The sequence below is a fragment of the Nicotiana tomentosiformis genome, chromosome 8 (genome assembly GCF_000390325.3).
Source record: "Nicotiana tomentosiformis chromosome 8, ASM39032v3, whole genome shotgun sequence".
Taxonomy (NCBI): domain Eukaryota; kingdom Viridiplantae; phylum Streptophyta; class Magnoliopsida; order Solanales; family Solanaceae; genus Nicotiana; species Nicotiana tomentosiformis.
The window spans coordinates 90,441,879-90,450,903 of record NC_090819.1 but is presented as its reverse complement, the minus strand read 5'-3'; positions in this window follow the sequence as shown (position 1 = coordinate 90,450,903).

The window sequence follows — 9,025 nt, the reverse complement described above, 5'->3', positions numbered from 1 at the left end:
GACACGATTTTGAAGCTTCACTAGTAAATACAAGGAAATAAGTCAGACTCTGAAGCTCAGCTTTCTTATTCTTGGTCGTCATACTATCCACCTCTTGAACCCAACTGGTATTTTTCAGAACATGAGGGATGATCCAACAAAGCTTTTATTTAAGTTACGTCTGATTTTGTCAAATCCACCAAAAACCTATCTGAAACCTTAAATTGGTCCAAGTCACTAGGCCTAAATCCCAGCCATTTTAAGTTGGGAGTAACTAAGTTCAAGCTATCGTAGCTCATGGACATTAATCCATGCCCATAAATATTAAATATCTTCAACCCACCCAGATCACAGTCCATTAATCCAAGGACATGCAACTTTAGTTCAAGTAATAACTCTCTCAAAAAGAGCCTTGTAGGGACGTCAGGTTGCCCTTTCCTACACACAATAATATAGGAAAATCTCCAACGGAATTTTTCTTCATTCAAGGGCATGAACGTGGCATCATTTTCAACTAATAAAATGAAGTTTGCTTTTTGGTCCATCTCCGTGCCGGTCCTCATAATGCCAATCTTATGTATGAAACGAACAATTTTTGTAAAACCTATACTCGATCGGGGAAAATATGTAACAAGAAAAAGAAATTAAATTTAAAATATTCGAGCATCAACTTCTCTATTCTTAAAAATAAAATCTTTCATAAATATATAACTAAAATAAATTACTCAGCGGCGGGCACATCATTTTTGGTTAGGAGAGTTATTTGGTAATATATCCCAAAAATCCTCCTTATGTTATATATACGCGCAATTTTCTAATTTTTTTTTGCAATAAACAATTATTACTCATCGATAGTCTAAACAACTATACTCATCGCGGATGTCACGCACCGTATTGGAGTGGGGTGAATGAAATGGCGGCTAGCGTATGGAGTTCTGTGTGACAAGAATGTGCCACTGAAACTCAAAGGTAAGTTCTACAAAGCGGTGGTTAGACCGGCCATGTTGTATGGGGCTGAGTGTTGGCCAGTCACACATATCTAGAATATAAAAGTAGCCGAAATGAGGATGTTGAGATGGATGTGCGGGCATACTAGACTAGATAAGATTAGGAATGAAGATATTCGGGAGCGGGTGGGCGTTGCTCCCGTGTACGACAAGATGCGGGAAGCGAGGCTTAGATAGTTCGGGCACGTGCGGAGGAGAAGCCTAAATACCCGGTTAGGAGGTGCGAGTGGTTGGCTTTGGCAGGTACGCGAAGAGGTAGAGGACGACCTGAAGGATTGAAATACCCAAAGAATAATTTAGGCACAAGCAATAAAATTCAACAAAGACTATATAGAAGAAATTTATTAAACTAGGGAGAGAACGTGGTAGGAAGTTTTTTCACAACTCATAAACTCTTAAATATCTCTACATCATAGTTACCTCTCTACAATAGAAAATATGTAGTAGCACCCCTATTTATAATACTACAAATCAAATTTGACTAGACTAACAAAACCTATTCAAATATGAATTTGGTAAATAAAACCTAACTAGACATGAATCCTAGTAAATACCAAATCCTAGACGTTGTAGGAATACTAATTAATCTTGGTTTAATTTCCAACAGCCTCCCTTAAACCAAGATATTCAAACTTGAGCATGTCATGAGTAACATCAAGCCTTGTAGAAGTCAAGTACCTTAGACTCTCCACCAATTTCCTAAAATATATTGCATCAACAAAGTCGTGAGTATCATCTTTAGTTAACTTTAATTTCTCTTCAATATTGCTCATATATGATTTGTCTTTACTCATGGTAAATCCCTTCAAAATATCATCAATATAATTTTCCTTTACTTTGAAATCATCTACTTCTCCAGTTGCCTTGTGGTTGGACTTGTACACCCATTCAACTTCAATTGAATATTCTACAGGTTGTAGAGTAATGCCACCAATAGACATTTCGTCATGCTCCTTAAAACATGCAAATTCGAACAATGGTACGAAATTGATTACTTCTTCAATATCTGTAATCATGTGTTGCAGTTCTAAATCCCAAATTATTTCTGCTTCAATCTTTGGGTAGATTATCATAAATTTTTTCTTGATGAATCATCTTGCTTTTTTCGTTACTAGGTTCATTTTCAATACCATCAAATAACTTTTTTTTGTAAAATACCAATCTCTTTTGGACGGGCATATCTTGCAACCAAATCGTCCTTTTTAACAATCGCAGAAATTCTTGGAAGAATAATTTGAACATTATTTGACTTCTTTTCGCTTTCAATGGAATCTCTATCACAACAAAATTTACATGTACATTCTCTTCTTTTCTCCTCTATTTTTGAATTTTGGCATTCTTGATTTATTTCTGCCATTATTGGTGTGCCTTCTTTTTCTTTTGGTTGATCATCCTTTTCTAGAGATACATCATCTAATGTCTCATCTTTATGTTGATCCAGTGATCTCTCGTATGTCACCAATTCCCCCTCTATATCATTAAGTCTGAGAGTGCTAAGATCTTTAGTAGCCTCAAGAATAACTTTTTTGTTGTTAAACTTTAAACTGAGAGAAAATATTCTTTCACATACTCTGTTGATCTCATGTAAGCCAACTCAAATTGACTCCAAAATTCTTGAAGTTTCTCCTTCTTTATGTCAGCAACTCTTCGATATGACTTTACCAATATTGTCCAAGCCTCATTTGATGACTTTGCATGCAAATATTTTTTAGATACATGCAATTCGACCTTGATGGCGAGATAGTAACGTGCCTTATAATCTAAATATCTATTCTTCTCCAATTACGTAGCTATATCACCAGTCAACGTTGTACCTTCCGGGGGTTCCTCAAACCCTTCATCAATGGTAGACCATAATCCAATAGCCTTAAGAAAAAATTCATCTGTTGATATCAAGTTTCGAAATTACTTTTGCCATCAAATACAAAAATAAGACAATTAGGTAATAGAGTATCCATATTTTTTTGTTGGATCTCACAAAGGCTCTGACAGAATCTTACACAAGTTCTGATACCAATTTGAAAATTGAAGAAGTAGTCAATTTTCTTGTGAAAGAATATTTTACAAGAATTGAAGAAGTAGTCAATGGTCTAAGGACCAATGGAGAAAAAAAGCAAGATGATTTATCAAGAGAAAATTTATGATAATCTAACCAAGATTGAAGCAGAAATTCTTAGAAGAACAATTTGAACATTAGACCTAGTAATCTAACCATTGGTCCTTAGACCTAGTAAATACCAAATCCTAGACGACGTAAGAGTACTAATTAATCTTGGTTTAATTTCCAACACGGCCTAAGAAGTATTGGGGCGAGGTGTTCCGGCAGGACATGACGCGATTTCAGATTTTTGAGGACATGGCTCTTGATAAGAACATGTGGAGGTCGAGCATTAGGGTTGTAGGCTACGGTGTAGTCGAGCGTTTTTCCCTCATTGTACTGGGTAGTCTGATAGAGTTTTGCCTAGGTATGTTAGCGGTCTATGTTGTGTTCACACTATTTTTTTTATTTTTTATAGTATTATTTTATTGCCCTTCCACTTATTTGATGTCTCTTACGACGTTGTTATTATTTTTCTAGCTTCTTTTGTTGTTACAGACCTATTCTTTTGCTTCTTTTCTGATATTATTTTCTCTTTTGTTGAGCCGAGGTTCTCCCGAAAATAGCCTCTCTATCCTTCCGGGATAGGAGTAAGGCCTGTGTAAACTCTACCTTCCCTAGACCCCACTAGTAGGATTTTACTGGGTATATTGTTGATAGTCTAAACTCGTCGTATATTCTATATTCAAACTCGCTTGTAAACCGAATTATAAAATAAGTCGATACCAGTTGATCAAAATTTGGCATTCGTCATTAAAATTATTTACTTATGATTACAAATATTTAATATAATCAACGCTAGAGAAAAAGTAACTTGACAATCCATACATAACTCAATTCGAGAGATGGCTACATAAGTCATAACCATGGATCATACATGGATAATTCATTGCACATAAAAATTTGCCGAATGAGACGGAAGGAAAAGTAGAAAAAAGGAAAATAAAATAAAGATGTTTTGACCAAGGGCATGTGGAAGCAAGTCAGTGGAAGCACGAAAAAAATATTGTCAATAGGCTGGGCCGCAGCGTGAGGCGGCATACACTAGGCTAGGACCTGCAATAGCAACAGAAAATGCTTGTTGGGAGCTCATTAGTGGGGCCCATTGGCCCAGGCGGATGGAAGCCTTATTCGATTGTTGCCGCTTTTACGGCTTATGAATAAATGACTAATATTTATTTATTTATATATGGTAAGGCTATAAAATACTACTCCCTCCGTTTCAATTTATGTGAACATGTTTGATTGGGCACGAAGTTTAAGAAAAAATAAAAACTTTTAGAATTTGTGATCCTAAACAATTCAAAAATAGGCCAGAGTATTTGTGTGGTTATAAAAGCTTCTCATTAAGGGTAGAATTGTAAGTTTAAGCAAAATTATTTTCAAATTTAAAAAAGGGGTCATTCTTTTTTGGAAAGGATAAAAAAGAAAATAGATTTATATAAACTAGAACGGAGGTAGTACTCTAAAGGAATAATAGGCGGCATAACATTATATATATATTTTTCATTTTTCGATAAAATTTTAGTACAATTTGTGAGTGACAACGAGTTTGTTTTTTCACTAGCGATTGGAGATATCCACTCTAAAGGACTGTTTATTTTTTAACAATAGAAATATTTTAGAACTTGAAATTAAGCTACTCAAGTCTTCATATTGTGATGACCCAAAATGTCATCTTTAAATTTAATAAGCAATTATGTGTTCTAAGACCTCGAAAAGAACCATTTATCATTCCTCGACTTGTGTGCGCAGTCCGTAAAATTTTCTGAAAAGTTTTCATGTGAAAAATGGATTAAATGTGAAATAGAGCTTTAAAACTCAACTGAGTTGACTTTGGTCAATATTTTTAGCAAACGGACCCGGATCAGTATTTTGATAGTTTCGGTAGTTCCGTATCGTGATTTGGGACTTAGACGTATGTCCGAAATTTAATTTGGAGGTTCCTAGTTCAAGTTATGACCATTTAACGGAACTAGCAATTTAAAGGCTAAAGATTTCCAAGTTTGACCACGGGGTTGACTTTTTGATATCGAAGCCGGAATCCGATTCTGGAAATTTGAACAACTATGTTATGTCATTTATGACTTGTGTGCCAAATTTGAAGTCATTTCGGATTCATTTAATATGTTTTGGCACGAGATTTGCAAATTGAAAAGTTTAAAACTCAAAGTTTGAATCGGGGTGTGAATTGTAATTTCAGCGTTGTTTGACGCGATACGAGACCCCGAGTAAGTCCGTATTATGTTATTAGACTTGTTGGTATATTCGTACGGGGTCCCGAGTACCCCGAGAGTGATACGGATTGAAATCGGATCAAGAATTGGACTTAAGCAAAATCTGAATTTTTTCTTCTGTTGTAATCGCACCTACGGATTTTTGCCCGCAGGTGCGAGCTCGCAGAAGCGAGCCTTCCATCGCAGATGCGGACAGCTTCTCGCAGAAGCGTGTCTGCAGATGCATACCAAATCACATAGATGCGGGACTCGGCTGGCCTGGGGTCTTCGCAGGTGCGACCATTTTGCGCAGAAAAGGATATCGCAGGTGCGACAGGAGTGTCCGCAGATGCGGAACTTCACCTGGCAGCCTGGCATCGCAAATGTGAGCTTTGTCTCGCAAATGCGAGTCCGCAAATACGAAACTTTTATCTGCAGATGCGAAAATGACTAGGCAGAGCCCATAAATTCGGAAGTCGCCATTTTACTCATTTTTCAGTTTCAAGTCTCAGATTTGGGCGATTTCAAGAGGGATTTTCACGACTTTGAATTGGGTAAGTGTTCTTTAACCAAAAGTGATTATATATTTCACAAATCCATATCTATATTCATCATTTATTTCAGATCTAGATGGAAGAAATCAGACTTTTATAAAATCTTTCAAAAACAAAAAGTTAAAATTTGAAGGTCCATTTGATATCGGAATTGGATAATTTTTGTATGGTTGAACTCATATCGGAACGGGTATTCGAATTTCGTGAGTTTTTTCGGGATTTGAGACGTGGGTCTCTGTAATGACCCGACCTGTCATTTTGAGAGTTAGAGCCCCGATCCCTTAATAACTATTTTCCCCACGTTTGTTTTCGCTATTGGGACTTGTTGGAGTGATTGGTTATGGAATTCGGAGAGTTTTGGGACATTTAGTCCCTAGTTGTGAGTTTAAGCCTTGGAGTTTGGACCGTGGTCAGAACTATGTAAAGATGGATCCGGAATGGAATTTTGTCGACTCCGTTAGCTCCGTTGAGTGATTTTGGTATTAGGCGCACATCCGGAATATATTTTGGAGGTCTGTAGTAGATTTAGGCTTGAATTGGTGAAAGTTAATTTTTCAGCGATTTCGGCCGATAGTGGAAATTTTGATATCGAGCTCGGAATAGAATTCTGAAAGGGGCTGTAGGTTCGTAGTGTCATTTGTGACCTGGGTGTAAAATTTGAGGTCATTCGGACTAGATTTGATGTGGTTCGGCGTCGTTTGTAGAATTTGAAAAATTTTAAATTCTTAGGCTTGAATCCGTGCTTAATTCATGATTTTGGTGTTGTTCGATGTGGTTTGAAGGCTCGACTAAGTTTGTATGGTATTTTAGGATTGATTGGTATGTTTGGTTCAGGTCCCGGGGGCCTCGGGGTGTGTTTCGGATGCTTAACGGAATGAATTTGGACTTAGGAAAAATCTGATGCCTTTGCTAGTTCTGGTGTTTCGCACCTGCGGAAGGGAGGCCGCAGGTGCGAGAGCCGCAGGTGCAGAGGGAGTTCGCAGATGCGGAACTGGTGGAGCTGGTGATGGAGCGCAGGTGCACAAGTTTGACCGCACCTACGAGCCCGCAGGTGCGAAGCGTGGGCGCAGGTGCGGAGCCTGGCTGCCGTAGTAAAATGCGCAGATGCACCGATTTGGACCGCAGGTGCGAGGGATTTCCCGCAGATCTGGCCCCATCACGGATAAGTGACCTTCGCACCTGCGATGAATTTTTCGCAGGTGCGTGACCGCAGATGCGGCCCCATGAGCGCAGGTGCGGAAATTGCTGGGTTGAAGAGGCAACTTCGAGGGTTCATTCCTCATTTTTTACCAATTCGATTTAGAGCTCGGTGGGAGACGATTTCTCGAAGGAGTTTGAAGGAGAGCTATTGGGTAACTAATTCTAACTCTATTTTGATCATAATACATTAATCTATTATTGTTTTTCTCGTCTAATTAAGGAATTTGAGGGTAGAAGCTTGAAAATGGGGGAAAAGGTTCCCCAATTGAAAATCTGATATTTGAATGGGAATTTGACGTCGGATTTAGATGATTTTTGTTCGAGTGAACTCGTGAGTGAATGGGTGTTCAAAATTTGTAATTTTTACCCGATTTCGATACGTGGGCCCGAGGAGATTTTTTGGGCATTTTTCTTAATTTCACGCTTTAGCTTCGAATTAATTAGCTAAATTAGTTACTTGTAGTTATATTTACATTATGCAATTAATCTGAATAGATTCGGGCCATTTGGAGTCGGATACTCGTGGCAAGAACGTCATATCGAGTTGATTTGAGCGGTTCGAGGTAAGTGGCTTGCCTAATCTTGTGTTGGGGACTTTTCTTTAGGATGTTTGATATTAATTGATGTGTGGGCGCCGTGTACGTGAGGTGACGAGTATGTTCACGGGCTATTATTGCAAAAATCCTGTTTTTTTCCTTTTTAAATCATAAACTATTTTTCCTTATTAAATTGCTCTAATACGTTTAATTGTTAAACTTAGACTAGAGAAGCATGCTTACGTGTTTTAACTGCCTATTTGACATTCTATGCGCCATGCTTAGTTAAATCCCTACTTTTCTTATATGTGTTCAGTATAAAATGTATAACTCGATGCCATACCTGTCATTTTATCTTGCTTTGCATATTTAAATTGGGACTACAGACGTATTCCGGGAGATCCCCCTGTCTTGCATATTTATTTTGGGACTACGGACGTATTCCGGGAGATCCCCCAGCACTACATATTTACTTTGGGACTACAAACGTATTTCGGGAGATCCCCCAGCACTGTATATTTTCTTTGGGACTACGGACGTATTTCGGGAGATCCCCCTATACTGCATATTCATTTGGAACTACTGGACGGTATCCCGGGAGATTCCCCACTGTGTTTACCTTGTTCTAAGTCGAGGGCTCCCTTAACTGTTAAATTTTCGAGAATTTCTTTAACTGTGTTACCGTAAATTTTACTTATATTTTTTACTGTTTAATTTATTATATTTACTCCGGTAGGGCCTTGACCTGACCTCGTCATTACTCGACCGAGGTTAGGCTTGACACTTACTGGGTACCATTGTGGTGTACTCATGCCCTTCCCTGCACATGTTTTCGTGTGCAGATCCAGGTGCGAGCTATCAGCCTCGGGGTTAGTGCGTGCTGCTGATTCTAGGAGACTTCAAGGTGCTACTGCTTGCGTCCGTAGATCTTCGGAGTCTCCTTCTACTCCCTCGCCTAGAGTCTTTCTTTATTATCTTCAGACTTTTGTATAGAGCTACATAGATTATAGCAGCTTGTGAATTAGTGATATTCCGGGTCTTGGGAAATTATTTTGTATATGTCGAGTGGTACTACTCTTGGCTATTCACAATATGCTGTTTATCTTTAAAATATTTTGTTTTCTTTATATTTTTCATAATAATAGGCTTACCTAGTCGTAAAGACTAGGTGCCATCACGACACCTTACGAATGGTTAATTTGGGTCGTGACAAGTTGGTATCAGAGCACTAGGTTCAGAGGAGTCGCGAGTCACAAGCCGATTTATTAGAGTCTCGCGGATCGGTATGGAGATGTCCGTACTTATCTTCGGGAGGCTATGTAACTGTTAAGAACAATCATATTCCTTTGATTTCCTTATCGTGCGAGTTATTGACATCAAAATTCTAAAACTCTATTCTATTCTTTCTCACAGATGGTGAGGACCCGTACCGGGA